We start from the raw sequence: 26,344 nt of genomic DNA, 5'->3' as shown, positions 1-26,344 counted from the left end.
AGAAAGGAAAATGTGAATTGAGTAGGGTCCAGAAAGTCAAGTGCTAGAATAAACAGAACTGAGAGCTAATCTAATGCAAGCCTCAACCTAATGAACAGACAGATAAACGGAGTGCTGAAGAGCCTACGAGTGGTAGGAATAGAAGCTGACACAGGCACCCAAAAGCGCTGCTTGTGCACTGTGTTGGAGGCATGTTTGGTGGTGCAGCAGCACAGCAGTGAAAGACTGACAGAGGACTGTTCTGGTATCAGCAGTCCCTCCTGACCACCTGCCTGCATGGCGTTGGCTGACAATGCAGGCTGCCTCCACAGAAGCAGGGTTTCCTCCAGGGAGAAGACAAAAACAAAAACTGGGAGTGAATAAATAAGCAAATGAACAGATAGGAAAGCTGATGAAACAAAAACAAAGCCCCTGTGACAGAGGAGGGAAAGAGAATGCGACCAGGTGAAGTTCCTAAAGCTGGAACATTTTGCCAGCACAGGAAAAGCAAAATTTGCCACAAAGGAAGCAGCAACATGGCAAAAGCAGGAAAACCAGGAGATATAATGCTAAAGCAGAGGCACTGTTGCAGCTGAAGCAGTGCTGTTAACTGAACAGCCTCCACTTGTCTCGTTGCACAATGCCAGTCAAGATGCCAGCAGTGAGGGCTTTCAGGCTCCGTGACACAGCATTACAAGGATAATGTCTCCTTTAGTCCTTAAAGAAGTCAAATTACACAGTTTGTTGATAGGGGAAAAGGAGTTACCTACTCATGGGAGGGCCTTAAGGAAACCATCATGGAACCACCGTGAAACTCAAAGGAGAGCTTGTTTTCTTACCAAAATAGGGGCCTCAGTGCCATCTCATCAAGAGAAATTACTGTGTCAGGCTAGTGCTCACACGTAAAGACATCTTTTAGTTACAAAGGTCTGCTGCTGAGACTGTATTTACATCCTAGTTCTGAGCATCTCTCAGAAAGCTGCTGTCAGAAACAAGTTCATTACACCATGGCCAAATGGGAGAACAGTGAGAGCATCTGCTACCAGGAGCCTAAAACTTCAGCAGGTGGAAAAGACAGCAGGGCTTTAGAGAACAGACTGGGGAAAACGACAAGAATAGGAGCACAATTTAGAGTTTATGCCCCTGTGAAGCTAGCAGAAAGACTGTTCATTTACTTCAACAGAGCCTTTGGACCAGACCCTTCATTTCTGAAGAGCTTTGAAGTTGAAAAGTGTTAGAAGAGCACTCAAAATTCTTACCAACGGAGAAATGCAGCCAAAGAGAAGTATACGAGTGTCTTTTTAAATTCCTTGAAAAAGGTCAGGAGATCAAGAAAAAGAATGTTAGCACATAGGAGGTGATTTAATGGGATTTGCAGAGAGCACTTTAGAAACAGTGTCAATAACACATGAAAAACGAGGGGAGCATTTGTAAGAAGGGTTTGTGCATTATAAACTCATCAGGACAAGCCGACAACTGATCAGAAAGCAGATCGAGCTAAATCACAGCATTTTTCTAATTTACAAATGTCCCCACACATTTCCTATCTCATCATAAATCAAAGTAAAACATTCAATGCAATTTCTTAGGCAGAAATGCTGGTTTAACAAGCTTGTTCAACCACCAAACCTATCCCAGCTGTTTGTCGTCAGCAGTCAGATGCTACGCAACATTTTTTTCCCCCACGTGAGGTGAAAGTTACCACCCGAATTTCAGACATTAAAACAAGGACAGCCTCCCTGTGGTCCTTTAGCACAATCCTTCATACCTTATTATGAGCAGTGGAATGAGGAATGCTCCAATGAGGATAGCTATTAAAGAAATGCAAGAACAGAATTTGCAGCTACAGTGTGGATTAGCATCTTTCAAATTGTACCTGCAGCAGGAGAAAGTAAGTATAAAAATATATCAAAATAGCCAACAGCAGTTAACATTTCAGGCTGTAAAAGAATGTGTTTCTCATCTCAGCGGCACTTCAGTTCTGCAGGAAGACTTTAGTGAGGCCTTTATAATATGCTAAAAATAAAAATCACCGATTTTCTGATTTAGGTAAAGCAAAGTAAATTTCAGGACAGAGGATGACTCCTACGTGACACTCACCCCAAGTTCATACCCTACTGATGTCAGCTAATGCATCTTACTTCATATTTTCAACCAGCATGCAGATCAGGCGCAAGCCATGTCAGCCAGCAAGACACAACCTGTTGAGCTGACGCAAGGCAGTCATGGCTCTCTGTGCATTCCCTTACAAGATGCACTGGAAAGTTAAACATAAACCCTGAGACACAGAGCAACTCTTCACCAAACAAGCCTGCCTTCCAGAATGCATTCCTCTGAGGAGCACTGAAGCTTTCAAGATCTCCAGGATGTTCACAAGAACAGGCATCGTGGCTGTGCTTCAGTTACACCACAGATCATGCTGTGAATGGCCAGAAAGTTAGACTGAGTTAACCAAGTAGGTCTGCTGACAAGACAGCTTCATTTCAACAGACTTTGATGGTTAAAGTCAGAGCGGAGCTTATTTTAGCTCCCTATTCCCCAAAACTCGAATGTTCAATGACGCAAATAACGATGAGTAGAATGCTAAATGCACAGGAAGATTTTCTGATTGAGATGGAACTCTGCAGGCAAATCTAAGCATTGTTTTCTGTCAGATCTTGCTCAGTGGGTGAGCTAGTGCGAAAGGACGATGCTTTCCTCCGCACACATCTCTGTGAGTGCTCCCCCATGGCACATACTGAGGGAGAAGGGACTACAGTGAAGGGTAAGCTGCACAGCACCTTCTCTGAGGGTCTCTCTGCAGCTTGGAGCTAATTGCATACCCTGCAGATATGCTTCATGGCTTTGGAACTGTTTTTTGCCTTTTTTTGTTGTTTTTTTTTAGGGGGGTGGGGATTTATAGCTGCTAAAGCAGAGTGAAAGAACAACCAACAAACTACAATCTGCCAGCAAACCACCAGTTAGGTAACTTCCCACTGTTTTATTTACTGTATTTGAGTGGCATTGAATGTTGCAACACTATTTGAAATCAACATATCGCGTTTATAATAAACAAAGCCTTGCCAAACATTCTGCCCCATAGAAGCAGAACAGTTGCTCTTCTGTGGCTACAAATGAGAAAGATCATCTCATTGATGTGAATTCAATGAAGTGATGCATGGTTTCTTCATACCTTAAATAGCCAAAAGGAGAAAAATTACGGAGATGCTCAGGTTCCTCATCTGCCTTCCCATACAGATGACAGATGTAGTGTGTAAAACCAAAGGGGTGTTACAGCTGAAATGAGGGTTTTTTCCCTTGGCATTTGGCACACATTTTAAGACTCAAAGGAAAGTAGTACATGGAACATATGGGAACTATTTATAATGGACTTCCACACACAGCACCATCTCCTGTTGCTGGGGGTAAGAAGTCCAGCTCGATAAGCAGTCCTTTCCAGCTGAGGCTGCCAGCAAGGTTTCCTCCCGTCAGTGCCAAGGAAAATTAAGAAATATTTCAAAACATTTTAAAAGACACACAAACATCTCTAAGCACACACCAGGGTGTTCACTTCCAACAGCAGTTGACTGCAAAAAATCAAAACATCCAGGCTCAGCAGTGGGACTCATCATAGCCATGGTATATGGGTGTGAGCTGGGGACCATACGCCCTATTTTAATCTCCCCATGTGAGAACTGAAAACAAGCCACAGAAGCACCTTTTACACTTCAGCCTCACCAGGACTGTGAATTCCCACTGTTTACTTCCAGCCAGAGCTTGGATGAGTCTCAGTGAGCTCAACGTTTATGGAGAAATGGCAAAGTTCAGAAGGTTCCTCAACCCCCACACATCTATAATTATCTTGTTTTCTGCAGTCTGGTCAGATGAGGGATAAATGTTAGCTCTTTCCAGTACTATTTTCATCCAACCATCTTTTTTTTTTTTTTTTTTTGCCAGTAAAATATATCAAAATTGGAAACCATTCTGTGTCAAATGACATCTCATTTGTCCTAAACAAAGGAGAAGGGAATTTGCTCACCTTCTGCACTTCTTGTCCTTATTAAGGGTCGAAAACACAAAGTTCTGTTAAACCTGCACTGGCTGAGAACCCAGCCCAAAAGATGTAGCTCACTACTTTGCTTTTAACCTCAGCACTGAGGCAAACCTGAGCTGTTATTTACATTGAAAAGAGAAACAGATGACAGAGACAAGACCTTCCTTCATGCAGTCTTGATGTTATAGTTTCTTTCATTTTCCTTTTAAATGAATGTCTCATCTCATTACTCGTGGCCATACTCAATGCCAATGGTTATAATGCTTGTTCTGACCATGCCCTCCACTTTTCCTGGTGCTGCTCCTTATTCCCAGCACCCAAATTCTCACTTTGCCTTATTAATCCAAGCAAATGCCTCAGTCCAAGCAGACTAATTTATCTGCTGTGCTTTACCACTCCATGCTTTTGGCAGCAGCCTCAGTGTTTCAACCCTCACTAAACAAAGATGTTTTTAACTGCTCCCTCATTTAGCTTGAATGGAATTTCTGTTGTTATGCCCACCAGTCTGAAAGAGGCTCACAGCAATACTCATATTTATTAGCTGGAACCAATAACAAATGAAACACTTGTCATTTTGCATTGCACTTCTGATCCTATTTCCTTTCCTCAGATGTTAAAAAGAAAAGTTTAGTTGTGGCTCATGAATAATGATGTTTTTATTATAGCAGAGGATTTCTTTTTTTGCTGTTTTTTTTTCTTCCTTCTTTTTTACACTTTTTTTTATTGTCACTGAAATGGTTGACTGCTTTTTCCATTATGTAATTTCTTATTCATTTCTTAGATGCCTGTCAAAGGACAACTGGGATGCTGCCAAGCCAAAGAAAATTGGCCAAGAAACAATAACAATTAAGAAAAAGGAGAAGAAGAAAAGAAAAAAGAAAGTGCCAGAAGAGATCATCAAATTCTGGAGCTCACAAAATCTGAAGCAGTTCCCTGCTCTGCCACAGACCTCCTTGTTGACTCAGATCAGGTCACACTCATCAACTTCTTCATCCCACGCTTACTGTCCATTCCTTTCCACCATGCTCTTTCCCTGTTGCTCAGCCCAAGCAGCCACCACCATTTCTTACAAACAGGTTACCTAATGCAGCGATGCCCAGCTCACAGGTGTCACAAATAAGCTAAGAATGTAGGCATGAAGGTCTGCAAAGACCATCTGTCTCACTTCTGAGTCAGCTCCACAGATCCCTACATCAAAATGGACAAGTTTGGCATTTGCAATCTAATCCTGGTAACTAATTTTACCTTTCTATAATAACTCTGTGCTGACCGATAAACGTGGATGAACACACCTTCCTGGAGCTCAGAGCTGGGACTAGAACTCAAAGCAAAGTGAAAAACTCAAATAAATAAATAATGAAAAGGTGGGTTTTAATTTTTTTTCATTAATCTCACTCATTCCAAACACAATCATGACTCCTTAATTGACAGGATTTACATTTCTTTCCTAATTTTTTCCATCTATTATGTTGGCAGAGCTGTCTCCTAAATGATTGTCCAAAGGTCTTCCTTAAGCACCTAAGTTTTGTTTTGTTTATTTAGGCATGAGAGGCCTATTCCTAGCTTGATCCATTACGTTTGTTCTCAATGGAAAAGATGATTCTCATGGAAATGGTAAACAAACTGTTTGTTTCCTCATGACTTAAAGCCACACATACCCCTTGTAATTGGCTGGAAGTACGCACTGTGCCCAGCTGCTACTGTGTGGCTCCCGAGGAAACAAGCACACGGAAATGAAATAGCAGTCACAGTAAAAACAAACATTCTTCTGAGGTATTCAGTGCATTTAGGTAACACATGGAATTACACAAATATGAAGGAGAGGAAAGCCCAAAGAGATAAGAATAGGCTGTGTGGGATAATTTGTAACTGGTTGCTCACCAGTTGTGTCACACACAGAAAAAGACTTCAATTAAAATACCATCTTCAGACCTGATCTTTCAAACATTAGCATTTGCTTCTGCCCATTAAAAGCTGTGTACACACACTGCCCTGCACACCTAGAGAGCCCGTGCTTGCAGATATCAGCATTAACCAGCACTTGGAACAGGATTAGATCCCGCATCATCAGAATGTACTGGACCCAACACGCTCCTCTGATAGAAATCTGAACAGAATTTGGAAAGCAACTTTGTAAAGAGAAGACAAAAACATGAATTACTTCATATGCTCACAGATGTGGAATCCTGCACACAGCTTGAAAAGCGGTCTGGATAAAAGTTTACCAGCAAATATGCAAAATCATAACTCCTTAAAGCACGAGCATTTTTCATCCACACAGATAAATGACAAAAGAAGTGTTATTACTATCCTGCCTACAGCTAAGTCTCACTATCTTAGGTTTTTGTAAGGGATCTATTACACTGCTATCTAAGTGCCAGCAATGAAAATGCCACTGTCAAACAATTTGAACAATTTTAAATCCAATTTTCTTGCCACTTCTATACAAAATGCAAAATGTTCTTCTACAGAGCCCATAGAAAAATTATTCTTAAAAAAATCTTGGACTATATGCTGTGCCAAAGAACTCCTGCCTTTTACATACAAGGAGACCAGCTCACATCTCGGTACATTCGCAAGAAGAATCTGTAAGAGGAAAGAATTTAAATAAAATTGAATAATATCTGCTGCTTTTCTGTAGAAGGTGAGAGGCTTATTAGCCCCTGCAGCAGATGATTCTGCCCACTGTCTTTGCCAGACAGACAAAAATAAGCTCTCAATAAAAAGTGCCCCTTGAAGCTCTTAACCCCTTCTAGCTGCCAAACACACTGCGTCGCTAAAAAGCCAATCCAAACGTGTAGCAAATTTGCTCCTGCTCCCTGAGAAAGACAACACAGTTCTTTGAGGAACAGTATGGTCTCACCATCAGGTTACAGTACAAGAACTACTGCCTTTATGAAATCACCACTTAAAGCTGTGCTCAGTCCCAATGCCAACTCTGGCGTGCCTTGCACAGGATGGGCTGCTGCCCATCCACGCAGTGGAAGAGGCAAGTGATCCTCACGGGAAAGTTCAGGCTCATCAAATCTCATCACAGTAAGGGCTGAGCTGGCTCTCACATTCGAGTGACCAGTTCTGCAGCTTTTAAGCTTTGTTTTGGGTCTCAGAAGTAAAAACTGAACTGGATGGCTTTACAAGGTACTATTCGCGCTGGTCCCCACCAGAGCATCTTGAGGACTTTGATCACTCCTTCTCACCCACCACATTTTCATTTAAAAACATGCATTTTGATCTCACAGTGCAGGGAATACCCAAGGCCAATGAACCATGGCACCGCCTGCCAGCTGGCAGCACATGTCCAGCCCACTGCCCGCTGCTGGGGCAACAGGCTCAGCCTGCACAGCCTCAGGACTGTGGGAAGAACAAGAGCGCTCACCACGCATCTCATCTCTGAACTTGCACTCTGGCAAGAGGCAGCTGAACCACAGCTGGGAATCTGATCAGTTGGCCCCCAAACCTGGGCAAAGCCCCACGGAGATCAACGAGGCCCCACACAGACCCTCAATATCTGCCTTTCATACCAAAGAGGCTCTGCAGTGAAGGCAGCCGTCCCACTGCTTCCAGTAATACCACATAGGCTTCAGAAGAACGGAGGTCTGACATGAGTGGACTCCAGGAGCTCCTCTCCATCAGGGCCATTGGCTGAGAGGTGGTGGAGTCTCCGTCCTGGCAGTGTTCAAGAGGCGTCTGGACGACATGCTGTGTGATACGGCTTAGTGCTAGTGGTGGCAGTGGTGATGAGGAGACGGTTGGACTAGATGATCTTGTAGGTCGTTTGCAACCTTGTGATTCTATGATTCTACGAGGGCACCTGGCTGAGCAATGGCAAGGAAAGGACACAGACACACAAGGAGAGGAGAAGCTGCCAGGGGTTATCATCAGAGCCTGGGGGAATCAACACTGCACGGTGTTCTGCAGTGTGTCTGAGGTACAGAACAGCTGCTGGCTGATAGCATTATACAGGATCATGACAGAAAAGAGCATTAACAATATTGTTGTATGGAAAGAAAAGAATTACTGGCTGCATATTTTTTTCCAGAGGACTAACGTAATGAAAAGGGTTCTGCTGAAGCCACTAAGGCACCCTTCAGATCACGTATATGATAAATCAAGCAAAGCCCTGAGGCATCATGTTTATATAGACACTTAAATTTAAAATAAAAGTACTCCATCTTGGTTTCTATGAGTAGAGATTCAATTACTTTGAGCTTTAGAGTCTGAATAATATGAAGCATAAAACTAAGTTTTGTCCCCAAGGTATCTCTCACTTGTGGACCATTTAAATCACCTGGTTGCATAAGCAGACAAAACAAATTAAGCCAAAAAACATAATAAAAAAGCAGCAAAATTAGCCTCTTATCTATAAAATCTCATACAAACTGTGAAATAGAGAAATACACAAAAAGCACTTAAGAGTATGGAGCATCACAAAGCCCTCAGCAGCTGCACTCCCACCTTTTCCCTCATTCTATAAAGCTCTCCAAAGAAAGGCAGAAGTACTGCATTACTGCAGCTGCCTGACAAGCTGGCCCTAATACCCTCTCTGTCTAGGTGAATAAGTACCAGAGGAGAGCATAACAAAATTCCAAATATAATGCAACAGAAGTTATTACAATGACACCTAGAGAGTTCATTCAGACTGTTCAGTAAGCCAAGTTCCTGCTTCTCTTTTTTTTTTTCCCACCAAATTAGAGATTGGCCACTAAAGCCCTGAGTCTGTAGCTGCTGCTAGAGGAAGGCACAGCACTGCCACCACAGCTGACTTCAGCAGAGTTCAGCACAGAAAAATGCACAGACAGCAAACTGGAGGAAAGAAGCCAAAGGATCCAAACTTCCCTCAGACTTCTAGGTTTGCAGATCTGGGGCTTTGTCCAGCCGCTGTGATATGCTGCTATATCAGCACGGTATAAATCCCATTGCTCCCACACACAGTCCTTTCACAGCAAATGTTCACCTACTGCAGTGTCATCTGAGGCAATTCTGCTATGCTTGCATGTGTAAGTTCTGTAGCTGACATTGGAGAGAGAAGAAAATGGTAGAAGTTTCTTCACGAGTAGCACTAAACCACATAAAATTCAGCACCCGGCTCTTAAATTGCAGCAGAGCTTATTCAAACGTTAGAATAAAGACAGCTCACCATGGAAGCTGCCAAAGGTTTGAGAGGCTTCTCAGAGACACATTGCTACCTGCCTGTTCTGCAACAAATGCACTTATCCACACAATGGCATTCAACAGTAAGAATCATGTTTATGCATCTCTGCCAGTTATACTGCATCCCCCCTGAGATTGTTGAAGGTGTGTTTTGCTCTGCTAGGCAATTCCTGTTCATTCTTGCAGTTTTTCTATTTCTACATTACTGAAATAACTTCCTCCAAAGAAAATCCTGAAAGTAACTCTCTTTTCATGCAAGCCACTGGGCTGTGAAGACAATTGCAGGAGATCACATTCCCAGCAAGGTGGATATTCAAAACACGGAGGCTCAAAGGTTGATTTTTCTTACGATCACCCAAGTTTTCTATGCATGTGAGAAACCTTTGCACATCACCTCTGCAGGTCTGTGCTGTAAATGTTCTAACACAAGCATGTGCTCTTTCTACAGACGCTGCAAAACTCAGGAGTGGAGTCTGGTCTGGAAGCCAAGAGCCCTCAACACCACCAGAGAATGCTCAACTGGGTCCAAGAAACAAATCCACAACATGCGAAGTAATAAAAACCAACAGATAGTTCTGGACTTAGAGCCACAGCCCGAGGCTGCAGGTCTGGCCATGCCAGGAGGCAGCGAGCAGGCACGGCACACTTGGATCAAAATGCACGTCCCTGCGACACAGCCGGTACTTGCTGGACTTAGCTGGGTTCAACCACAGACTGACTGCCTGCAACCTGAAGCAGGAAATTGGTACAACACACTGTCCCTGAGCTGAAGTCAAGAGAGTTTTCCATCCAGCATTGTGCCCTATACTGGTTCACTGCCACGACGAGGAAGAAATTTTCTTAAGTCTCTATGCAGCCCTCTCAAGCTGTAAAGGATTCTGCTGCGGGTCCTCTGAGGCCAGCTGAATGTCACTCCAGACTGCTTCAGAGGTGCAGAGCTGTCTTATCTGCACCACAAGGATGGGCCTCGAGGTCTCTGGAGATAAAAGGTCAGTGCTAAACCACTCTGCCTTGCCAGCCACTATAAAGAACCATTTAACCAAACTCATTTAAAATACAGCTTGATAAAGAACTTAACCAGAGTATTTAATACAAAAATGGAACTATTCCTCTGTGTTTGATGACACTCCAAGAGGGAGAAATGATAAAATGTTTAATAAAATTTACAGCGTTTCATTCAGATAAAAGTTAGAGGATGCTCAATTTATGGGTGATTTTTGGCTCAGAGCAGCAATAAAAGTCAGGTCAATAAGTGATTCTTTTTCCAAACTTGGAAAAAAGCAACGTTCTGACTAAATGAAAAATCATCATAAAACATACAGGCAGAAAAAGGAGTCCCCTGACACAAAAGCACCCACTGAAAAGTATTCAAGAGGTGGCTTTCATTTAGATAGCCAGAAAACACAAAAGCAGAGTGAATTATTTATGCAGCTTCTGTAAATAAAATATTGTCTTGGAACATATTGAGTCGGGAATAAGTCAGGAAGCCACTGCCAGCAAAGAAGCTGGTCTTTATAATTAAACCATGCATGAAAGTCTAAAAGTCTAGAAAAGTGTTGAGAGCTTATTGCAGGGTGGTCATGGAGAACTATCGAACGGGAGGAAAGGCGGTGCGGGAGATTTTATGCACAGCTCATCACAGAAGCAGGCTCATTTTTTATGCTTCTCAAACACTTTCCAGCAAAGATGGACAAAGTCTTCTGTTAATACAGAGGGAAAACTTCTACAAACTTAAATGGCAGCAAAGCGAGACCCAAGTTCTTCAGCCTCCGTGTAACAGTTTGCTCTTCAGACAATGCAGAAGAGCTGCATCCAGGTCCCAGGCAGCATGAGGAACTGAAGCCGTGCCAAGATACAGTCCTGCACAGAGACATGACAAATCCAAGCCAGAACTAAACCGGCTGTGTGAAAAATAAGATTTGCCTGTTTTACAACTGAGTACCACGGCACAAACCAGCCAAATGAGTTGCCAAGGGTCACCAAGTACTCTGTGACATAGCCATCAATTCAACTCCCAGTCTCCCATTTCCTGCCATTGCTTTAGCTTCGTGCTATCATTTCTCCGTTAAAAAAATTCAAAACAATCAAGCCCTGCCACGTCTTAGCAGAGAGCTGAAGTATCCCAGTCCTGTGACAGACAGGCAGACTGAGGGAAAGGAGAAGCAGAGAAGCAGAGCCTTTCTTTGAAGGGCAGGTGGTGGTGCCTGATGCCTGATATGGCTGGGCACAGAGCAGCACATGCTGGTATGGCTGGGTATGGCCTGGCACAGCCTGCTACCAGGCCATGCTGCACCAGACCCAGCCAGCTCTCAATCCCAGGGCTCACTTTCACTGCCCTCTTTTTACTGCAGTGTTTTGAACTGCTGGTGTGTGACACTACTGTGTTGTTGTTGTTTTTTTTTTAATTACACCATCAGTCTCTGCAGACATTCCCCCGGTTCCTAGGGTGGAATTACTTGAAACATATTTAGCAAATACCCAATGCTAAGGAGTAATCATCTGTTCCATTTGAGATGGAAGCAGAATTGCCAAATAGGAACACGACTCAAGGCTGACTGAGGAGAAGGAGAACAAAGAGATGGAGAAAACCTCAGAGGGAAACTTTCTGGCTCAACTGTTCCAAACACAAACTTATTTATGAAAAGAGTTGTTTGTGAAGATTTCATGTTAAGTGCTGGCAGGCAGCTGCCCTGCATTAGGGTCGAGCTGCAAGTGCAGCTATAATAGCAGTGGGGAATGGTCCAAAGAAGCATTTAGTTAGTTGGAAATTACTGCTTTTCCTTTTGCCTGGAACACAAATATAATTGCCTTGAAGTGGACGTGTGTTTTATGGAGGCACAAGGCCAAGCTCTGGTGTTCTTCCTCCCAGAGGTCAAAACCACACCAGGCCCCACATCCTTGCACTACTGCATTTATCAAAACCATTTTTCCAGAATGAAACATGTCACTTGAGTTATTCAGCTCAGAATTTTTTAAGCATCACCAAGTAAACAAGGAGATGAACAAGACTGAACTCAGTATACAAGTTGAGATGGACAGACTATTGCCTGGCAGTAATCATAGCATGGGAGAAGCGTCCCCAGCCCTCTGAGATTTATTGCATCAGCCTGAACACTTTGTACACGTGCCCCAAGCCATACAGCTCCCAAGAAATTGCCACTGATAATTGCTGACCTATGACCACAGCTTTTGATTAACAGATACACTGGGCAAAGATGACTTATTGTATGTTCCCTACTTAGGTATATGTACTTAAAAATAAAAATCGAAGTGAAAAGACAATAAGGATTTATTAAGATGTGTCACCACGCAGAACAGTCCAGTCTGTTTTGCCTCTGCTATAACACAGTGCACTTCAAATTATGCTGAACAGATCATTAACACCATTAGGTTAAGTTGTAGAAAGCAGAATGTGTACCAAGTCTGGCTGCCTGCACCCTAAAATGGCAGGAATCAGAAAGGATATTAGTTCTGGTTTAATAATCTACAAGGACCCCAGGCACGACACAACGAAGCTGTTATTTGCAGATTTGTTTTCTGAAAAGAAGCAACAGGAAAGCTACACACAGAGAGACTCCATTCACTATTAATCCCTTTGCATTTGTAAAACGACATCTGCCAAAAAGATGTCCCACTTAGCCTATGTGGGAACCTGAAGCAAGCAGGATGTTCCTACTCAATACAGCCACCATCCCTGAAAATCTTCCAAACCACTGATTATATTTGTACTCTGGGAGCAATAAAAGGACAAACAACAGCAGCTAGGCTTGAGAAAAATTACTGGTGATAAAATACGACAGGTGATCACTCTAATGGTCCAAGCTGTCTTGGCTACTTCTCCCCTATTGTTCAAACCCACAGGAAGATTTATTAAGGGGCAAGGAGAGCTGTAATCCCAAGTCCTTGAGAGGTCAAGATGAGTCAGTGGAAGAGATTCAGTGAAATAATCATAAAGAAAGGGAAATCAAATTACCCTGGTGGGAAAAAAGAGCAGTTTCCATGGGAGTATCAACCCTTCCAGTTAAAATCGCCGATTTCTTACGAATTGCCCACGACTTAATAGTTTCACATCAAACCTAGCTGCTTCCAGCACAGAGGCAAGGCTGGTGACATCGCTCTGCAGTCACTCAGAGCCAAGGCATCAGATCGCTGCTCCCTGCACCGTGCACACAGGGCTCCATAAGGTTCATACCTGAGGTATTCAAGGGACAATTAGCTACAGAGGACAAGGAAGAACCAGATCTGCACAACTGGCACCAAAATAACCCCCGAGACCAGCAAATCATCTTACCTTGTTCAAGGACACTGGTTTAGAATGAAGACTTGTACAGTCCTCATACTCTGTCTCTAAAGAAGGGAGCTTGTGAAGTTAGGTTTCCCCGAGATACAAATCAAGAGCTCAATTTAACTTCAAAACTAGTCATTCTTAATTTTATTTTATTTTTTCCCTTTTTGGTGTGAGAATATCCAAGCAACTGTACTTAAGTAAGGGAAATCCATTTCCCTTGGACACATTCCAGCACAGACTCAAAAATGAATATTCACACATAAACGTGAAACACCACAACTAAATCTGCAAATTAAAAATGAGCATTTAAATTAAAGCTTTTTTATTCAAATAATTATTCTGGTATTGTCATAATAACAAGAACTGAAGAAATTTATCTCTATATAAATATACGTATTTAATTTCCAAACCACAGGGCGTCTTTCTATTGCAGCTCTTCATTTCAGATTGGAGCTCTGCTCTGAAATAACTGAAGTTCCAACACAAGAAGCTCTTATTCCTGAACAGATTGGATTTGCCTTTCCCTGGGTAAGCAGCACGTACACCATTATTTTATTTTTCTGCTTTTCTGTCCCGAGGCACACAGACTGCAGACCCTGGGATTCTGCCCTGCCACAGAAGGAGCCTTAGGCTAGTTCAATTAGCACACTGGTGAAAAAGTTCTCATTAATCATCACAAGGCAAAGTACGGGCTGCAGAACTTTGCACGCAGCTCTCACCCACCTCAGACACACCGCAGACCAGAAGCATCCACTGAGAAACACGGTATGTTGGGAAGAAGTTTGGACTGTATCCACGTATGTCATTCTTGCACTAGGAGCTCCCTGTACAGACTCAAAGCTAAGCAGGTGGCCAGTGTTTTCCTGGTGAGGCGACTCACTCTTGTGTCAGCTTTTCCAGAAAAGACCAGAAAGCCTGAAAAGGCCCTCAGCTCTATCTTAGTAAACTGCCACCGTGTATGAAGACATATGCTGCATCACTTCCACAAAAAGGTAATTTCATTAAAGAGCTTATTGAAAGATAAATCGAAACAATCAAACGCTTTCCATTAGTTACACTCCATTGAACACATGTATTGGGTTTTATTTTCTGGAGATTATTTATTTAATTTAGTAAATTGATGGTTGGATCTTCATCACTATCCACAACGCACTATATTCCTTTACAATGAGCTCTCAGTAGAGAACTTACAGAAACCAACTCAGAGCCACGGGACTTCAGACTACCTTGGTCCATCAGCCCAGCTCACTTCTCCACATTACAAAGTTCTCTTCACCAGGCTTAGACAACAACACTCTATGGATTTTCTTTATTCTCTTGCACTGGGCAAAGGGTCACCCAAGCAAGACACTCCACTTGCTCCTCGTGACTTACTGGGAAGAGGAGGTTCTGCGATGCCAAAGGACGCAGGGACCAAAGCCCAGAGATGTGCACAGAGCATTATGAAGCACAACCAATGACTATTCTGACCCCAATACTCAGACACAGCAATTAACACCTTTTTCACTAAGTAGTGATATTTGTTTCATAGTACTGCGCATAAAGTAAAGCACCAGGCAGGCAGCTCACGAACAGAGCGACCTGGCAATTAGGAGCAGATTGCTGAGGAGAATCAGGGGAAAAATAAGAAAAAAAAAGGGCAGCCCACCTTTATGATTAAAATCAAACCTCTGTCAATATTTGTGTCTACGGCACCTTAACTACAGGAACCATGACTGTGCAGAGCTGCAGTTTCATCATCTCAAAAAAGCCAGAGGTCAAAACATGGCTGGTGAAGTACAGTGGAGGCAAAACATCAAATATCCCTCACTAATTTCCTTTGGTCAGTCCCTGGAATAAACCAGCAAGCTACAATATCCACATGCCACTTCCTCTCACCCAGGTTTCTCTGCAGACCTTCCCGACCACACCACACAGCCACCACATTATGTACATACATCTATTTAAGTCTATCTTCGGAAATAACAAACTACAACACAGTTGATCAGTTTGTTCCTCACAAACACCATAATTAGACTAAGACATACTTCCTGGTTTTGACAGATGAAGTACGTGGCATGTCTGAAATCAATGGCTACAAAACTGTCACGGTAACAGTTTGCCTGGGAGGAAAACAACGTTAATGGCTACCGACTGGAAATGATACAGGCCTGATTTGTATCTCAGCTGGAAACACTGAACAGGAAAAGCGAATGGATTTTTAACTAGAGTCTTCAATTGTGGGAAACTTTGACAATGTACCAAAAGCTATTGCTACAAAGCAGCATCACAACTATAGTAAAAGAGAGAAACAGCTCCCCAGCCCCATAACACAGCGGATAACATCAAGAGTGCCACAGCTGTGATTCTACTTCGCAGAAATTTTCCGAGTAAATCCTTTCAAGAAACCTTGCCCACTGCATTCAGCACTTGCACAGGGAGCCACTGAGTACATGGGCTTGGAATGGAGACAGGAACTCTTCATTACTTCGAGATTATGAAAACAAAAGGGTCAACTCAGAAGCTTTCGGAATGATTAATAGAAACTTGCTAAGCTAGTTAGTCATCTTGGAAACACTACTATCACTGTTGTTTCTCCTTCTCTAGATTGGACAAGACAGCACAAGAATTTCTCAGGTTTCATAATTAAATTTCCACTGGAAGCCAATGAGCCACAGGCCAGGAGCCCACACCAACCAACGCACAGACCTTGGCCCTGTGCTCAGGAGTGAAAGAGCAGCACAGCCATCCTGCTCTGCAAGGCGCACTTGTGTACGTCTCAGGGCACACACTGATGACTCTAAGGGAAATTATATATAGTTGGGAATTTTGAGGCAAGTCTTCCTTTGAACGTACTTCCTTCAAACACCAAGTCCCATCTCTTTGCTGAACAGATTTATCAACTGGTGTTCACAGCATCAGCCCCTCTTCCTATCAACTGCACAGTTTGTAAGTCAAAATGCTGATCTGTTCAATGAAAATAAAGAAAGACAGCATAAGCAGGAATAATTTGAAAGGAAAAAAATCCTCACCTACCAAAATAAAGGCAGCACTTCAGCTAACCACATGAAATATGAACGACAAAGGGCAAACCCATCCAAAGAAAAGTTTTACATGCACAAGAGGTCCTTCTGGAGAATATCTACTTGTCCTTATCTCCTAACTCACATAAGCTACCAGGTACGAATGTATCAAGAGCATTTTCATTATATTTAAAAGCAAGCCAGAATCAGATCTAAATCATCAAGCCTACAACAATGAAGCCTGCCATTCCCACCCGCTTCTTTCCAAGGACATTCACTCTGCTAAATATTAAATCAGTGGAATTTTAGGGTAAAGCCAGTTCACGACAAATAAGTGCTAAAGGCAGCGAGTTGAAAGCCTTTGCTCTGCTCCTGAAGCATTAGAAATGTTGCTGCATGCCGTTTCAAGTCTGTTCCCAGAATCATGTTGTGATGTTGCCCACCACATCCTTTCAAACAACTGCTAAGCTTCCTAGTGTGCTTTCTGACAGTATTCTTACTCAAACCTGCATTTCCTTCATTTTCTTAGCACTATGCTCTGCCTAGGTGGGAAGTCTTGTAAAACTTGCACAGGCACAAACACGTGGCTTTAGCACCTGAGGAACCTGCCTAGATTGAATTAAGCCTCAGGGACTTTCAGGAAGAACTCAGACTATTTGGTAATCAAATTCCCAAAGGTATTTTTAAGTTCCCGCTAGAATTTTTAAGAACAGATTCATTCCTAGCTAAGGCTCAGCGGCTGCCTGGACACTGGCTGTTCATCTTAGCGTACCTCCAAGAGGCAGCTCTGCAAGCAGCAAGCACCCTGGTGCCACATGCGACTAAGCTGGGGCGAGGTCCAATGATTAGAAAAAACGCTCTTACTCCTCTCGAGGAGCAACTGCTCCCGGATCCGGTCCCCACGCACACGAGGAAGGAGCTCAGCGGTGCGAAGTGCGCTGCCCGGCACTGCCTGTGGGGCATGAGAGCACATCAGCGAGGACAGCCCGGCTCAGCCTTCGGAGAGAGAGCAGCCTGTTAACGCGTGCTGAAGGCTGCTAAGAGCCACCGACACCAGCCTTCTGCTTCAAACCTCTCGCCGAGCAGGGAGGGTCGTGCTCCCGCGCTCAGCACCCACAAGGCCTGGGATCACAGCGAGCGGAGCCGACACACAAACGAGCAGGCGATGAGTTTCACCACTGCTCTCACTGCAGGGGCCATCACTAGCGATTAAACGGCAAAGCTTCATTCCTAAAGGCTTGACAACAAAGTTTGAGTAAGAAAATACTGGGCAGTACTAAAGGAGCCTGGAAAAGAAGCATTTGACATCACAAAATGAGACAAAGGCACAGCCTCAACCTGAAAAGGCAGAGAATTTAGCAATCTGACAAAACTACAGACATTGCTTCCTCCTCTCAGTAGGAAAGGAGTATTCTTTTCAAATATGCCCTGGTTTTGCTGTTTTAAGCCCTCAGATAACCATGTTCCTCTCCAAAGATAGTTCTTGCTCAGACTAAGGCCAAGATGGGGGGAAAAAAAAAGAGAGAGAGAGAGAGAGAGAAACGATCAAAACAGGAGATAAACTCTTCAGATTAGATATAGATCAATCCAAAAAAGCATTTATACCAGAAAGCAGACATGCCAGTGGGAAAAGCAAACACGCAGCAGTCCCACAGGAAAACCCTCACACTGTTTCTGCTTGAAAACACTGTGAGCCTGACTACTAAACGGTGTAGGTGAGAGCAAGGAATGAGCAGCCCATCACATCCTGTGGCTCTGGCCAGGCTGCACCTCCCTGCTGTGCATCTCCCCTGCCTGCATGGCAGCAGCAGACTCACTGTCTCCCTGTCATGATACCATATTGTCCTTCAGCTCCTATGAAAAGGCAGATAAAGCCATGCCATGTAACAAAAATGGCCTTACCATTTACAGCACACTCCTGTGTTAACAGCTTCCTACAGGTCTCATTCATTAAAATAAATTAGTATACAGAGTCCTTATTATGAGGCTCTTACGTCAGAACAAACAAAGAGAACTATAGACAACATGAGTAGAGCTTCAGAGAATAAGCAACTCCACAGGGAAATCACACCTGAAGTCCAACAAGAGACCTACTGATTTTCTCAGTGCTCTCAGGCAGCAGCCACAGACAGCAATGGGCACAGACTGCATTGCTCATCATTCCAGCCTTCACATCAGGTCACCCTGCAAAGCCTGCACAAAGCTGTTTATTGCTATGAAACCACTGGGACTCTTGTCAATTTGCAGGCAAGCTTCTGGCAAATCAAGTGCAGAAACAAGATAGGGACAAGAACAGAATCAGGAGAAGATTGGGGATGTGTAATGTCCTTCCACTCCACTGCCAGGTAATAGACCTATTTGGGATTTATTAGCGGGACTATTACAGGACTGAGACGACTCGTTAACCAAAGATGCACAGGTCTGAGCCTCCTGTCTCTCCAAAATTCCTTTCCAAGACGTTCTATTTGCCCACTTGTTGAAAAGCAACACATTTCTCACTTTATTCCCTGCTAATGCTGGTATCCACGTTCCCTTTAAAGACTACAATCGGAAAGAAAGAAAAAGAATTGGAAAAACCTTCTGCTTGTATGCCAGCATTGGTCTTTCCGATCAAAAATGAAGGGCTCCTCCCCCACACCGATCCCAAGGAGCATTTTAACAGCAGTCTGACAAAGGCAGATAAATAGTATGGAAGTATATTCTCCCTTCTGGGCTGGCTAGAGCATCGCGTTTTATCAAAGAGGTGATTAAGGGCATTTTGAAGGACTGCAAAAAATTATGTTGCTAGATTTTTACCCTTGCCTTTCAGATGGCTTTGTAGGAGAAGGCAACTACTCCTGTACTGCTGCCACTACACTTCTTCAGATACAAAAGCTGTTTGAAGGCAGCTTAGACAACATCTACACTATTTTAGCAGTATAACCTAAGACACGGAAGACATTTTGAAATGACCTCCAGCCTTTCTCATACCAGGGCAGCTATTTACGAAGAGACCCTGCAATTAAATCAGCCCAAGGAACTCCTCACTCTAAAGGCTTCAGAAAAGAGAGTAGCAATAAATGATACATTTTCTGCTTCCATGGTGCTGTTACAGATAAAGCATCATCCCACACCCAAGAGAACCACAGCACACCTGTCCTTGCTTTCTTTCTTTTACATCTACAGATATTCTTCCAATGTGAAGGAACAGATGTTCCTAGAAGCGTGTGATTCTCATGCAGATGATGAACCTCAAAAGGCAAAGAAATCTGAAAAACACACCCAAAATAAAACCTGAAAGGAATCTATATTACCTTGCAGACACATTTGCTTTTAGGTACACAAAGCTTACAGGCTGCTTAGAAGAGACCCACACTTCGAGTGGTCTGTCAGTCAGCTTCTTACGCACAAGAACATGACTTCGTATCTGGGAGCAAACCATTTCTATTCGTGCTCTGATAAACTCTTCATGCCTTTAACCACAATAAAAAATAAGCATAGAAGTAACTGTAGTCATTTTTACTCTTTTAATTACTAATCTGTAGACAGAGGAACCAACTCACAGTTTACCAAAATAAAATTTAAAAAAAATCAATGTTTATTTCAATGGAGTCAGACCTAGACCTAGCTTAGACATTATACCTGGACAGCCGATCCCAAAATGAAGAGACAGAAAGATTGATACTTATCTTCAATTAGTTCCCCAAATGTCTCAAACATTAGTCTGTGGACAGAACGTTCTAACACACTATGCAAAGTTCCTACTTTAAGCCCTTTCTGCAGAAGAGACTGGAATCTTCACTGATACATCCACCACAGAGAGCCACTGGTGCTCAGGGCACACAGACGCGTCGTTAGCTGCTCTGGGACCCAGACAGACTTAGCTCAAGAACATAAAAATCCTAGGGAGAGTTTTCCTGTTTACAACCAGTTTGTCCAACTCCCTATTATGTAGCAAGAATAGAAGGAACAAAACACGAATAGAAACATTGTCACTGGGGATTCCGAACACATCTACCCATGTCAGTGATTTGGAAGAGGATGAGCACAGCCAGTGGGAAAACCTGGGCCAGGAAGCCTTCTCTCCACATGTGTCATTTATAAATTGTGTTCCCACCAATGTGTCATTCTGCAGATTCTGTAGGGCCAGAGCGTGTAAGCACCTCCTCAGAATAGATCCCCACCTCCCAGTGATGGTGAATTAAGCTCTTGAAGACCACCTTCCATCATCAGTCTGGATGATAAATCCAGATCTGACCATTGCATTTAAGTGCTTCCCAGATAAGTAGCAATAGCAAGGACCTGCTGAGAGGCACCTCTGGCTTTTCTTTCTTTTGAGGATAAAAACTTTGTTGGAATGAAATCTTCCAAAACTTAGCACAAAATCCTGCCCCCAATGAGTCAATGGGATGCCACCAGCTGGCACTGGAGATCTGCCAGGATCTCATTTCCACCGCCTGACTGCAAGCACACCGAAAGCAGCAGGAGCCCTTCTGCTCATTCCAGTGCATACAGCCTGCAGTCTCCAACAATTTGCTTTGTATTAATTGACTTGTACAGGCATGTTTGAGTTCACCTCTGAGTGTTACACAATAAATTGCAGAAATCATCTTCTTTAAGCAGATTTACCCAAAGCTATTTAAATAATGTCCTCTGATTTTCTTTGTTACTGCAATCACCAGAAAAGAAGAGGGCCTAATAATACTGTATTTATAAACCATATTTGCTCTTCACTCCAAGAAAATCTGAATGTGAGTAAGAATTCTTCAGTATCTTTACTGAAGCAAGATGAGTCCTTATTCTTTAATTTTCACCTAAATCATTAAGACATATTAAACCAATTTTATTTGTTGGAACAAATTACACAAAGAAGTTATTGTTTGGAATTTCCTTAGTTTGAATATCTGATGTAGTTTAAAGTATTTTTGTAACCTATATCGCTTTCTCGCTGTCTTCAGTGCAATCATTTTATAACCAAGACATCAAGTATTTGCTGACCAGGCAAGTGTAATGCGTTGAAGTTTCAATGCAGAAAATATTTAAGGGAATAACTTAAGGCATATCATGAATGTTGCAGCACATACCTAGGAGTTGGCATAGATAAGAACATTAGTTTCTTACCTATTTCTTTATCAGATGGGATCTTGCTGCAGACACTGACAGATGTCTCAAGAACACTGATGCCCACTTCTTACTCTCAGTGCTGGTTTCTGAGTGAAAACTGAAAAAATGTGAGATCATGGTTAGTCAAAAGCCTCACTAACAGGAAGAAAACGCAGAGTGTTTTAATTTCACTTTAATCAATTATACGATTAAAAATGCAAAGCAGATAGTCTCATCAATTCAGTAATGAATAGCAAAATGGATGATAAGAGAGCATAGACACCAGTCTATTTTTCTATTACTCCAGCTTCTCTTTTTAAAGCTGATAGGACAGACCAACTGATTAAAATCCCTTTAATTTCCTCTTCTTTTAATGTCAATTAAACTTTTCTGACATGAAGGGAACATAGGGAATGGCACAAAGCAACAATGCAATACTAATTACCTAGCATGGGAACAAGATGATAATGATTAACTGTGAATTTTTTTTATTATTACTCTCTGGAATAAAAAGGTTTTTGAATGAAGGAGGATTTTGACTGGCCTGCATGTTTGCTTTATTGATACTGACTGAAGGAGTCCTGCCCAGCCACACTGCAGGGATGCTGTCATGGTGCTGCTGCACGATCCTGGCTTCTCACAAATACTTTTCACCAAAAATTCTTTTTGGTTGGGTGTGCGTTTGATCTGCACATTTGCTCCATAGCTAAGCAGAGCTCCATGCTCTGAGCAGCTCACAGCAACTTTTAATCCAAGGTCAGCAATTTGCTTTAATTATTGTAGTTTTACTTCCTTTCCTTCATCAGACATACATTGAGCACGGTTCTCTGCTGTCCAGCCAGAACTGCTACGCTTTCCCTGCTTCTCACAAAGTTTAAACCTCCTGAACAACTCTGCGTAAATACAATTCAGCAAATGACCTCAGTTGTCCAAAAGGCGCATCATTAAAGCAAAGAAGAACCTTCCTAGGCTTCCCTCATTCTTTCCCCTGAAACAACTCTTAACAGAGGAAAGTATTTGAGTGGTTGTTATTCCAGGAGCTCTGCTTCTACGAAACTGCCAGACCCTACACCTCCCTCAAGAGAACCTCTCCTCCCACTGCACGAGGTGCACACCTGCAGCCCATGGGCAGCATCTCACGGCACCTTCCTGCTGCTGCAACAGCACGCCCACCTCACTGCCAGCAGGGCTCCTACCTGAGAGGAAACAGCAGAGGGGACCTGCAGGGAGCTAAATGCACCTCACAGCACTATTGCCTCCCACCTGGGCACCCATGCAGAGATCCCAGCACAGCCAAAGATGGGTGCTGTGAGAAGCAGCTTCTCCCTCGTGCTCTACGTAGAAGGCAGCAGGGCTCCCACAGAACAGTTCCATGCTTGGACAGACAGGAGAGCGTTTCCTCTCTTGGGAGTTTATTCAACCTAGGATGCACTTATTATTTCCTCAACAGAAAGCCCCTTTCCAGTTATCATCATTACAATGTATGTCTCTGTGGATACATAGCTTTCTTTATAATAATTCACCCATGAAAAGGCAAGAAAGGCAGCCAGTAGAAAAGCACTAAGCTCTCTTATTTTTGTTTCAATCTCAGTGAATAGGAATTCACTTAGTGTTTTAGGAGCCATTAGCAGCCTAAAGACTGTAACAGCCCTTAAAAAATTGGCCACTTAAATCTGAGTTGCAATGACTTTACTGGTAACGCTGAGGAAAGTTGGCCCTGCATAAGTACAGGTCCCTTCACAGTTAATCATACAGCGTACCCAGCACAAAACCAAAAAGGCCCAAACCCGCCACCTCGCTCCTGGGGCAAGGCAGTCGACCTGCCCAGCTCCTCACATTCCTCCAGCTGTCAGGGATCACTGCTGGAGACAGATGCTGTTCCAGACCTTCCATGGCAGCAAATGCGTGTTCAGTTAACACAGACAAGTCAGCTAAGACAGCTGACTACCACAGAACCAAAGAACCAATCAGCCAATAAACCTGCTGGGAAAAGAAAACCATTTGACCATGAGAATCCATGCCCCCAGGTGCTGGCAGCTTTTTAACATGCTGCCAGCACCATCCCTCTAACTCTATCCTTACTATAAACTCTAAATTTCTAGATGTGAGGGAGAAGATCCAGCCCTTTCTCAAGCCCCTATTAACTGAGTCCATCTTGTAATACATAAAATTACTCCCACTGCAGTTCTTCTAAGCAGATGCCACAGCACAGGCACTTTGAAGTGGGAACCCTGAGAAGAACTAAAGGAGTGAGATGCAAAATCACGTTATTTTATGTGAAGCAATAATTTCACATACCCTTCAATTTGGCACAAGCTAGGACAGCCACCAGAGGAGACAATCCTGCCCTCCCCCAGGGGTTCCAGCTGTTCATTTCCAGCCCCATTCCCATGCGTGCAGACAAGCAGCTGTGTGGCCCAGCAGGAAGCAGACTAGGGAACTTATCTGGATGAAAACAACAGAGTTCACTGAAGAGGACAGTTCTGAAATGGGAAAAAGCAAGCATGGGCACAGGGAGGGTTGAACTGCTCCTCTTGGCAGTCACGTCTGCTTACACTAGCTCAAAGTGCATGTGAAACTACTCTTAGGATTTATTCAGGCAATTACTGGTATTGTTACAGAAATGTCAGCCCTTGGGAAAACTTCCCTCTTGCCCCCACTGTTCCCCACTGAGCAGTGTACCAGCTATCCATGGAGAGCCTCTTGGAAAACGCAGGTCCTCGAGCAGTGCAGATCCTACGGTGCATTCAGGAGCAGAAAGCAGTGACTAAAAGGAAGAACGACATTTTAAAAATTATGGTCAGCACAAAACTCTGAGCTGAAGGAGACGGATGAGCTTTGTTTCTACATGTAGACATTGGGCCAGGCGTGCCAGATGCAGCTGGGTGGGCTGCAAAGCTCCGACTGTGGCACAAGCGCTAGAATTAATGTGGCGTTACAGCCTCTGCTCAGCCTGTTTGCGAATTCATACAGCTACACGCCTCCATTGCGGTAAAGCAGAGGTCTGTGCAAATAAAAGATTGGCTTCAAACAAAAGCCTGAGCAGAGCTAATGAGGGCTTTGATCCTCTAATTGGATCCATGCAAACATGCTCCACCCAGGCTCAGAGGTCTGCCATACGCAAAGCAGTTGGGCTTTCACCACAGGCAACCCCAGGAGCTTGGACTCCATCATAGTGGCCATCAGGAAGCACTGCTGAGGAACAGCATTTCTCATCTTTATTGATATATTAAGGTTAGATTTTCAAAGTGGACAGAGCAGGCAGGAATCAAGAACACCATTTTCCAACCCCAGTTAAGAAGGGAATTCACACAGAAGAGAACACAGAACTGAAGCAAGGAGGCTGGACAAGGAGGAAGGTGTTTTGTTGTTGTGTTGATTTCCCATAATATTTTATTTATCTATTTAGCTAAAGCAATATTAAATGTTACGGTTGCTAAACATATCATCCAAACATCAAATTCAAATACTGCCAGAAGTCAGGGTTCAACAGCTTTCAGAGGATCCTATTTGGATGTGTCAAATTGAAACAACTTAGAAAGTAACCGTATTTGCACCTCTCTACCTTTGAACACGAGGAATAGCTTTCAAAAAAGAAATTTCAAGGCCAATTTCTGGGGCTGTATGTAAGTAAACCAAGCACAGAGCAGTAGTGGGGATAAATGCAAAGATGATGTATGGGATAAGGAGAATGACTGAAGCACTGTGTTTAAATCTCAGGAGCACTGATGGTATCACACCTGTGAACGATTCTTTTGTTGTCCCTGGCTTTCTTCAGTGCTACCTCAGACGTGCCTACAGTGCTTCAGAAAGCAGAATGACACGTCCCAGCCAAGAAAAACACGCCAGTTTGTTACTTTAGAAAACTCAGAGCATTATATTTACCTGCAAAGTGAACTGTTCAGCTAACTCGGTGCAATTTATTTTTTAATTCGTTCTGAGGAAGAACTGTAACTGTTTGCTCATTCCAGTGCAGTAAGATTTTTATTGTCAAAAAGTTATTCTGTGAATACGCAAACATACCTGGACATTTTAGGCAGTACATTGTTACACTATTCCCAGAGCAGTGAAGGAAGATAACTTAACACCTGGAAAACCTTATGTTCTGGTTCTGACAGATTTAAACCAGTGAGGACAACTCACGTTGTTTCTGATTTGTCTGACAGTATTTGTGTATTGGGTTACATTTTGTATATTATATTGTATGCTGTCAGAGACCCAAAATAAACCTCGGGAAAGGGAAAGAAAAATGTAATAATATAAATAAAAACTGCAAATAAATAAGTGGAATGTGAAGACATCTGTCTGAAAAAAAGAGACAAAAAAAGCCCACTTCTGCAAACCATGACTTTGTTTGCATTTAAACAAACTAACAAACAAACCTAACAGTAACATTAGCCCTGTCTCACGGAGAGAGACTGCAGCTTACAGATTGATGTCCAGCTTTTGATTTCGCCACAGTTCCCTAGATTGGGAGATTAAATACCTATTTTGATGATCAGGACAGTAAGAAGAGTAGCAAAAAGACGCGGATTTTCTCTTCTAATCCTCAGACCCAAATCCCAGACAGCCAGTAATGATGACAAATGAACGCTTTGGAACGTCTGTATGGTAACATCCATAAAATGAGTTAGCAGATCCATTCCAGTTTCTGGTTTAGAAAACTCCAGATCATCAAAGCCATCCACTGTTATTGACACTAATTGGCATCTTGCTCAGCAGAGAAGACGGAGACTGAAGAGGCCCCAGACTGAACAGTCCTCAGTCCTGAGCTCATTTTATTGCTTCAGAACTAAGCTAGCATCGCCA

General features: G+C 43.1%; 1 long non-coding RNA gene across 1 annotated transcript in view; it reads right to left on the bottom strand.

Moving 5' to 3' along the window:
- LOC122176044 overlaps positions 1 to 23,410 on the bottom strand; it is a 180,368-nt gene extending 156,958 nt beyond the window's left edge. Inside the window, exons 1-2 of the long non-coding RNA XR_006177611.1 lie at positions 23,323 to 23,410; positions 21,554 to 21,653 (exon numbers count right to left, since the gene is read on the bottom strand). This is a non-coding gene — a long non-coding RNA (uncharacterized LOC122176044). The remainder of the gene's footprint in view (positions 1 to 21,553; positions 21,654 to 23,322) is intronic.
- Between the last annotated feature and the right edge of the window lie 2,934 nt (positions 23,411 to 26,344).

The sequence above is a fragment of the Lagopus leucura genome, unplaced genomic scaffold (genome assembly GCF_019238085.1).
Source record: "Lagopus leucura isolate 7727_CA_CO unplaced genomic scaffold, USGS_WTPT01 Super-Scaffold_760, whole genome shotgun sequence".
In the NCBI taxonomy this organism is placed as follows: domain Eukaryota; kingdom Metazoa; phylum Chordata; class Aves; order Galliformes; family Phasianidae; genus Lagopus; species Lagopus leucura.
Note: the sequence above shows the minus strand (reverse complement) of the source record. Positions and strands in the feature narration are given on the sequence as shown.